We start from the raw sequence: 9,678 nt of genomic DNA on the forward strand, positions 1-9,678 counted from the left end.
AGAACAGAGGGAAAGAGAGAGAGAGGATGTGTGGAAGTTGCTTATATTGTGTTGCTTATATTATGTTGTGTATATATATATATATATATATATATTAACACACACACACCCAAACAAACCAACACACACACACAAACATTTTTATTTTATTTTTAATTTTTTTAATATATAATATATATTTTTATATTTCATAAAACGGCATTAGCACTTACCCGTCCAGAAGTACGTCCTGTCCTTGCAGAAACAGCTCCTCAGTTTGTTTGAATCATAACACTCCAAGATTCCTCAAACAAAAAATCTGTCTCACTTTCACTTTAGAGTTTGACTTCGCATTACATGATTTCTTCAATGAACAACTTTCCGAAATACAGCTGCGTGTAAAAAGCCTTAAAGCAACTCTTCTGATCGTCAGATCATCGTACTTATTTTCCACCATATTTTGCAAATAAATTCATTAAAAATCCTTTTCTGGATTTTTTTTCTCATTTTTTTCTCATAGTGGAAGTGTACCTATGATGAACATTACAGGCCTCTCTCATCTTTTTAAGTGGGAGAACTTGAACAATTGGTGGTTGACTAAATACTTTTTTGCCCCACTGTATATATCGCTCCGGGAGAATAGTGGGTTAAAAGATCCCCGGCAGTGGAGGGAATCAAGGCCCCGTATAGTCAACAATTAAAAAGGGCTTTCCTCAGTGGAATGCGTCCCGAGATAAGCCGTCCCATTAAACCGAACTTAGTAGGGTGGGAGAGCAGCCGAGCTAGGAGAGGTGGAGAGATAAGCCGTCCCATTAAACCAAACTTAGTAGGGTGGGAGAGCAGCCAAGCTAGGAGAGGTGGAGAGATAAGCCGTCCCATTAAACCAAACTTAGTAGGGTGGGAGAGCAGCCGAGCTAGGAGAGGTGGAGAGATAAGCAGTACCATTAAACAGAACTTAGTAGGGTGAGGGGGAGCAGCTGAGCTAGGAGAGGTGGAGAGATAAGCAGTACCATTAAACAGAACTTAGTAGGGTGGGAGCAGCTGAGCTAGGAGAGGTGGAGAGATAAGCAGTACCATTACAGAACTTAGTAGGGTGGGGGGGAGCAGCCGAGCTAGGAGAGGTGGAGAGATAAGCAGTACCATTAAACAGAACTTAGTAGGGTGGGGGAGCAGCTGAGCTAGGAGAGGTGGAGAGATAAGCAGTACCATTAAACAGAACTTAGTAGGGTGGGAGCAGCTGAGCTAGGAGAGGTGGAGAGATAAGCAGTACCATTAAACAGAACTTAGTAGGGTGGGAGAGCCGAGCTAGCAGAGGTGGAGAGATAAGCAGTAACATTAAACAGAACTTAGTAGGGTGGGGGAGCAGCCGAGCTAGGAGAGGTGGAGAGATAAGCAGTACCATTAAACAGAACTTAGTAGGGTGGGAGCAGCCGAGTTAGGAGAGGTGGAGAGATAAGCAGTACCATTAAACAGAACTTAGTAGGGTGGGAGAGCAGCCGAGCTAGGAGAGGTGGAGAGATAAGCAGTCCCATTAAACCAAACTTAGTAGGGTGGGAGAGCAGCCGAGCTAGGAGAGGTGGAGAGATAAGCAGTACCATTAAACAGAACTTAGTAGGGTGAGGGGGAGCAGCTGAGCTAGGAGAGGTGGAGAGATAAGCAGTACCATTAAACAGAACTTAGTAGGGTGGGAGCAGCTGAGCTAGGAGAGGTGGAGAGATAAGCAGTACCATTACAGAACTTAGTAGGGTGGGGGGGAGCAGCCGAGCTAGGAGAGGTGGAGAGATAAGCAGTACCATTAAACAGAACTTAGTAGGGTGGGGGAGCAGCTGAGCTAGGAGAGGTGGAGAGATAAGCAGTACCATTAAACAGAACTTAGTAGGGTGGGAGCAGCTGAGCTAGGAGAGGTGGAGAGATAAGCAGTACCATTAAACAGAACTTAGTAGGGTGGGAGAGCCGAGCTAGCAGAGGTGGAGAGATAAGCAGTAACATTAAACAGAACTTAGTAGGGTGGGGGAGCAGCCGAGCTAGGAGAGGTGGAGAGATAAGCAGTACCATTAAACAGAACTTAGTAGGGTGGGAGCAGCCGAGTTAGGAGAGGTGGAGAGATAAGCAGTACCATTAAACAGAACTTAGTAGGGTGGGAGAGCAGCCGAGCTAGGAGAGGTGGAGAGATAAGCAGTCCCATTAAACAGAACTTAGTAGGGTGGGAGAGCAGCCGAGCTAGGAGAGGTGGAGAGATAAGCAGTACCATTAAACAGAACTTAGTAGGGTGGGGGAGCAGCTGAGCTAGGAGAGGTGGAGAGATAAGCAGTACCATTAAACAGAACTTAGTAGGGTGGGTGAGCAGCTGAGCTAGGAGAGGTGGAGAGATAAGCAGTACCATTAAACAGAACTTAGTAGGGTGGGCGAGCAGCCGAGCTAGGAGAGGTGGAGAGATAAGCAGTACCATTAAACAGAACTTAGTAGGGTGGGGGAGCAGCTGAGCTAGGAGAGGTGGAGAGATAAGCAGTACCATTAAACAGAACTTAGTAGGGTGGGGAGCAGCTGAGCTAGGAGAGGTGGAGAGATAAGCAGCACCATTAAACAGAACTTAGTAGGGTGGGGAGCAGCTGAGCTAGGAGAGGTGGAGAGATAAGCAGTCCCATTAAACAGAACTTAGTAGGGTGGGGGAGCAGCCGAGCTAGGAGAGGTGGAGAGATAAGCAGTACCATTAAACAGAACTTAGTAGGGTGGGGGAGCAGCTGAGCTAGGAGAGGTGGAGAGATAAGCAGTCCCATTAAACAGAACTTCGTAGGGTGGGGAGCAGCTGAGCTAGGAGAGGTGGAGAGATAAGCAGTACCATTAAACAGAACTTAGTAGCGTGGGGGGGAGCAGCTGAGCTAGGAGAGGTGGAGAGATAAGCAGTTCCATTAAACAGAACTTAGTAGGGTGGGCGAGCAGCCGAGCTAGGAGAGGTGGAGAGATAAGCAGTACCATTAAACAGAACTTAGTAGGGTGGGAGCAGCCGAGCTAGGAGAGGTGGAGAGATAAGCAGTACCATTAAACAGAACTTAGTAGGGTGGGCGAGCAGCCGAGCTAGGAGAGGTGGAGAGATAAGCAGTACCATTAAACAGAACTTAGTAGGGTGGGGGAGCAGCTGAGCTAGGAGAGGTGGAGAGATAAGCAGTACCATTAAACAGAACTTAGTAGGGTGGGAGCAGCCGAGCTAGGAGAGGTGGAGAGATAAGCAGTACCATTAAACAGAACTTAGTAGGGTGGGTGAGCAGCTGAGCTAGGAGAGGTGGAGAGATAAGCAGTACCATTAAACAGAACTTAGTAGGGTGGGCGAGCAGCCGAGGTAGGAGAGGTGGAGAGATAAGCAGTACCATTAAACAGAACTTAGTAGGGTGGGGGAGCAGCTGAGCTAGGAGAGGTGGAGAGATAAGCAGTACCATTAAACAGAACTTAGTAGGGTGGGGGAGCAGCTGAGCTAGGAGAGGTGGAGAGATAAGCAGCACCATTAAACAGAACTTAGTAGGGTGGGGGGGAGCAGCTGAGCTAGGAGAGGTGGAGAGATAAGCAGTCCCATTAAACAGAACTTAGTAGGGTGGGGGAGCAGCCGAGCTAGGAGAGGTGGAGAGATAAGCAGTACCATTAAACAGAACTTAGTAGGGTGGGGGGGAGCAGCTGAGCTAGGAGAGGTGGAGAGATAAGCAGTCCCATTAAACAGAACTTCGTAGGGTGGGGGAGCAGCTGAGCTAGGAGAGGTGGAGAGATAAGCAGTACCATTAAACAGAACATAGTAGCGTGGGGGGGAGCAGCTGAGCTAGGAGAGGTGGAGAGATAAGCAGTTCCATTAAACAGAACTTAGTAGGTTGGGGGGGAGCAGCCGAGCTAGGAGAGGTGGAGAGATAAGCAGTTCCATTAAACAGAACTTAGTAGGGTGGGAGCAGCCGAGGTAGGAGAGGTGGAGAGATAAGCAGTACCATTAAACAGAACTTAGTAGGGTGGGAGCAGCCGAGGTAGGAGAGGTGGAGAGATAAGCAGTCCCATTAAACAGAACTTAGTAGGGTGGGGGGGAGCAGCCGAGCTAGGAGAGGTGGAGAGATAAGCAGTTCCATTAAACAGAACTTAGTAGGGTGGGAGCAGCCGAGGTAGGAGAGGTGGAGAGATAAGCAGTACCATTAAACAGAACTTAGTAGGGTGGGGGGGAGCAGCCGAGCTAGGAGAGGTGGAGAGATAAGCAGTTCCATTAAACAGAACTTAGTAGGGTGGGGGGAGCAGCCGAGCTAGGAGAGGTGGAGAGATAAGTACCATTAAACAGAACTTAGTAGGGTGGGTGAGCAGCTGAGCTAGGAGAGGTGGAGAGATAAGCAGTACCATTAAACAGAACTTAGTAGGGTGGGCGAGCAGCCGAGCTAGGAGAGGTGGAGAGATAAGCAGTAACATTAAACAGAACTTAGTAGGGTGGGGGGCAGCAGCTGAGCTAGGAGAGGTGGAGAGATAAGCAGTACCATTAAACAGAACTTAGTAGGGTGGGGGGGAGCAGCTGAGCTAGGAGAGGTGGAGAGATAAGCAGTCCCATTAAACAGAACTTCGTAGGGTGGGGGAGCAGCTGAGCTAGGAGAGGTGGAGAGATAAGCAGTACCATTAAACAGAACTTAGTAGCGTGGGGGGAGCAGCTGAGCTAGGAGAGGTGGAGAGATAAGCAGTTCCATTAAACAGAACTTAGTAGGGTGGGAGCAGCCGAGCTAGGAGAGGTGGAGAGATAAGCAGTACCATTAAACAGAACTTAGTAGGGTGGGGGAGCAGCTGAGCTAGGAGAGGTGGAGAGATAAGCAGTACCATTAAACAGAACTTAGTAGGGTGGGGGAGCAGCTGAGCTAGGAGAGGTGGAGAGATAAGCAGCACCATTAAACAGAACTTAGTAGGGTGGGGGGAGCAGCTGAGCTAGGAGAGGTGGAGAGATAAGCAGTCCCATTAAACAGAACTTAGTAGGGTGGGGGAGCAGCCGAGCTAGGAGAGGTGGAGAGATAAGCAGTACCATTAAACAGAACTTAGTAGGGTGGGGGAGCAGCTGAGCTAGGAGAGGTGGAGAGATAAGCAGTCCCATTAAACAGAACTTCGTAGGGTGGGGAGCAGCTGAGCTAGGAGAGGTGGAGAGATAAGCAGTACCATTAAACAGAACTTAGTAGCGTGGGGGGGAGCAGCTGAGCTAGGAGAGGTGGAGAGATAAGCAGTTCCATTAAACAGAACTTAGTAGGGTGGGAGAGCCGAGCTAGCAGAGGTGGAGAGATAAGCAGTAACATTAAACAGAACTTAGTAGGGTGGGGGAGCAGCCGAGCTAGGAGAGGTGGAGAGATAAGCAGTACCATTAAACAGAACTTAGTAGGGTGGGAGCAGCCGAGTTAGGAGAGGTGGAGAGATAAGCAGTACCATTAAACAGAACTTAGTAGGGTGGGAGAGCAGCCGAGCTAGGAGAGGTGGAGAGATAAGCAGTCCCATTAAACAGAACTTAGTAGGGTGGGAGAGCAGCCGAGCTAGGAGAGGTGGAGAGATAAGCAGTACCATTAAACAGAACTTAGTAGGGTGGGGGAGCAGCTGAGCTAGGAGAGGTGGAGAGATAAGCAGTACCGTTAAACAGAACTTAGTTGGGTGGAGGGGAGCAGCCAAGCTAGGAGAGGTGGAGAGATAAGCAGTACCATTAAACAGAACTTAGTAGGGTGGGGGAGCAGCTGAGCTAGGAGAGGTGGAGAGATAAGCAGTACCATTAAACAGAACTTAGTAGGGTGGGAGCAGCCGAGGTAGGAGAGGTGGAGAGATAAGCAGTACCATTAAACAGAACTTAGTAGGGTGGGCGAGCAGCCGAGCTAGGAGAGGTGGAGAGATAAGCAGTACCATTAAACAGAACTTAGTAGGGTGGGAGCAGCCGAGCTAGGAGAGGTGGAGAGATAAGCAGTACCATTAAACAGAACTTAGTAGGGTGGGCGAGCAGCCGAGCTAGGAGAGGTGGAGAGATAAGCAGTACCATTAAACAGAACTTAGTAGGGTGGGGGAGCAGCTGAGCTAGGAGAGGTGGAGAGATAAGCAGTACCATTAAACAGAACTTAGTAGGGTGGGAGCAGCCGAGCTAGGAGAGGTGGAGAGATAAGCAGTACCATTAAACAGAACTTAGTAGGGTGGGTGAGCAGCTGAGCTAGGAGAGGTGGAGAGATAAGCAGTACCATTAAACAGAACTTAGTAGGGTGGGGGAGCAGCTGAGCTAGGAGAGGTGGAGAGATAAGCAGTACCATTAAACAGAACTTAGTAGGGTGGGGGAGCAGCTGAGCTAGGAGAGGTGGAGAGATAAGCAGCACCATTAAACAGAACTTAGTAGGGTGGGGGAGCAGCTGAGCTAGGAGAGGTGGAGAGATAAGCAGTCCCATTAAACAGAACTTAGTAGGGTGGGGGGAGCAGCCGAGCTAGGAGAGGTGGAGAGATAAGCAGTACCATTAAACAGAACTTAGTAGGGTGGGGGGAGCAGCTGAGCTAGGAGAGGTGGAGAGATAAGCAGTCCCATTAAACAGAACTTCGTAGGGTGGGGAGCAGCTGAGCTAGGAGAGGTGGAGAGATAAGCAGTACCATTAAACAGAACTAAGTAGCGTGGGGGGGAGCAGCTGAGCTAGGAGAGGTGGAGAGATAAGCAGTTCCATTAAACAGAACTTAGTAGGTTGGGGGGGAGCAGCCGAGCTAGGAGAGGTGGAGAGATAAGCAGTTCCATTAAACAGAACTTAGTAGGGTGGGAGCAGCCGAGGTAGGAGAGGTGGAGAGATAAGCAGTACCATTAAACAGAACTTAGTAGGGTGGGAGCAGCCGAGGTAGGAGAGGTGGAGAGATAAGCAGTCCCATTAAACAGAACTTAGTAGGGTGGGGGGGAGCAGCCGAGCTAGGAGAGGTGGAGAGATAAGCAGTTCCATTAAACAGAACTTAGTAGGGTGGGAGCAGCCGAGGTAGGAGAGGTGGAGAGATAAGCAGTACCATTAAACAGAACTTAGTAGGGTGGGGGGGAGCAGCCGAGCTAGGAGAGGTGGAGAGATAAGCAGTTCCATTAAACAGAACTTAGTAGGGTGGGGGGGAGCAGCCGAGCTAGGAGAGGTGGAGAGATAAGCAGTACCATTAAACAGAACTTAGTAGGGTGGGTGAGCAGCTGAGCTAGGAGAGGTGGAGAGATAAGCAGTACCATTAAACAGAACTTAGTAGGGTGGGCGAGCAGCCGAGCTAGGAGAGGTGGAGAGATAAGCAGTAACATTAAACAGAACTTAGTAGGGTGGGGGGCAGCAGCTGAGCTAGGAGAGGTGGAGAGATAAGCAGTACCATTAAACAGAACTTAGTAGGGTGGGGGGGAGCAGCTGAGCTAGGAGAGGTGGAGAGATAAGCAGTCCCATTAAACAGAACTTCGTAGGGTGGGGGAGCAGCTGAGCTAGGAGAGGTGGAGAGATAAGCAGTACCATTAAACAGAACTTAGTAGCGTGGGGGGAGCAGCTGAGCTAGGAGAGGTGGAGAGATAAGCAGTTCCATTAAACAGAACTTAGTAGGGTGGGAGCAGCCGAGCTAGGAGAGGTGGAGAGATAAGCAGTACCATTAAACAGAACTTAGTAGGTTGGGGGAGCAGTCGAGTTAGGAGAGGTGGAGAGATAAGCAGTACCATTAAACAGAACTTAGTAGGGTGGAGGGAGCAGCCGAGCTAGGAGAGGTGGAGAGATAAGCAGTACCATTAAACAGAACTTAGTAGGGGGGAGCAGCCGAGCTAGGAGCGGTGGAGAGATAAGCAGTACCATTAAACAGAACTTAGTAGGGTGGGGGAGCAGCCGAGCTAGGAGAGGTGGAGAGATAAGCAGTACCATTAAACAGAACTTAGTAGGGTGGGGGAGCAGCTGAGCTAGGAGAGGTGGAGAGATAAGCAGTACCATTAAACAGAACTTAGTAGGGTGGGAGCAGCTGAGCTAGGAGAGGTGGAGAGATAAGCAGTACCATTAAACAAAACTTAGTAGGGTGGGGGAGCAGCTGAGCTAGGAGAGGTGGAGAGATAAGCAGTACCATTAAACAGAACTTAGTAGGGTGGGGGAGCAGCTGAGCTAGGAGAGGTGGAGAGATAAGCAGTACCATTAAACAGAACTTAGTAGGGTGGGGGAGCAGCTGAGCTAGGAGAGGTGGAGAGATAAGCAGTAACATTAAACAGAACTTAGTAGGGTGGGGGGCAGCTGAGCTAGGAGAGGTGGAGAGATAAGCAGTACCATTAAACAGAACTTAGTAGGGTGGGGAGCAGCCGAGCTAGGAGAGGTGGAGAGATAAGCAGTACCATTAAACAGAACTTAGTAGGGTGGGGGGGGGGGCAGCTGAGCTAGGAGAGGTGGAGAGATAAGCAGTACCATTAAACAGAACTTAGTAGGGTGGGTGAGCAGCTGAGCTAGGAGAGGTGGAGAGATAAGCAGTTCCATTAAACAGAACTTAGTAGGGTGGGAGCAGCCGAGCTAGGAGAGGTGGAGAGATAAGCAGTACCATTAAACAGAACTTAGTAGGTTGGGGGAGCAGTCGAGTTAGGAGAGGTGGAGAGATAAGCAGTACCATTAAACAGAACTTAGTAGGGTGGAGGGGAGCAGCCGAGCTAGGAGAGGTGGAGAGATAAGCAGTACCATTAAACAGAACTTAGTAGGGGGGGAGCAGCCGAGCTAGGAGCGGTGGAGAGATAAGCAGTACCATTAAACAGAACTTAGTAGGGTGGGGGGGAGCAGCCGAGCTAGGAGAGGTGGAGAGATAAGCAGTACCATTAAACAGAACTTAGTAGGGTGGGGGGGGGGCAGCTGAGCTAGGAAAGGTGGAGAGATAAGCAGTACCATTAAACAGAACTTAGTAGGGGGGGGGAGCAGCTGAGCTAGGAGAGGTGGAGAGATAAGCAGTACCATTAAACAGAACTTAGTAGGGTGGGAGCAGCTGAGCTAGGAGAGGTGGAGAGATAAGCAGTACCATTAAACAGAACTTAGTAGGGTGGGGGAGCAGCTGAGCTAGGAGAGGTGGAGAGATAAGCAGTACCATTAAACAGAACTTAGTAGGGTGGGGGAGCAGCTGAGCTAGGAGAGGTGGAGAGATAAGCAGTACCATTAAACAGAACTTAGTAGGGTGGGGGAGCAGCTGAGCTAGGAGAGGTGGAGAGATAAGCAGTAACATTAAACAGAACTTAGTAGGGTGGGGGGGGCAGCTGAGCTAGGAGAGGTGGAGAGATAAGCAGTACCATTAAACAGAACTTAGTAGGGTGGGGGAGCAGCCGAGCTAGGAGAGGTGGAGAGATAAGCAGTACCATTAAACAGAACTTAGTAGGGTGGGGGGGGGGGGCAGCTGAGCTAGGAGAGGTGGAGAGATAAGCAGTACCATTAAACAGAACTTAGTAGGGGGGGAGCAGCTGAGCTAGGAGAGGTGGAGAGATAAGCAGTACCATTAAACATAACTTAGTAGGGGGGAGCAGCTGAGCTAGGAGAGGTGGAGAGATAAGCAGTACCATTAAACAGAACTTAGTAGGGTGGGAGCAGCCGAGCTAGGAGAGGTGGAGAGATAAGCAGTACCATTAAACAGAACTTAGTAGGGTGGGTGAGCAGCCGAGCTAGGAGAGGTGGAGAGATAAGCAGTACCATTAAACAGAACTTAGTAGGGTGGGGGAGCAGCCGAGCTAGGAGAGGTGGAGAGATA

The sequence above is a fragment of the Oncorhynchus nerka genome, unplaced genomic scaffold (genome assembly GCF_034236695.1).
Source record: "Oncorhynchus nerka isolate Pitt River unplaced genomic scaffold, Oner_Uvic_2.0 unplaced_scaffold_832, whole genome shotgun sequence".
Classification (NCBI taxonomy): domain Eukaryota; kingdom Metazoa; phylum Chordata; class Actinopteri; order Salmoniformes; family Salmonidae; genus Oncorhynchus; species Oncorhynchus nerka.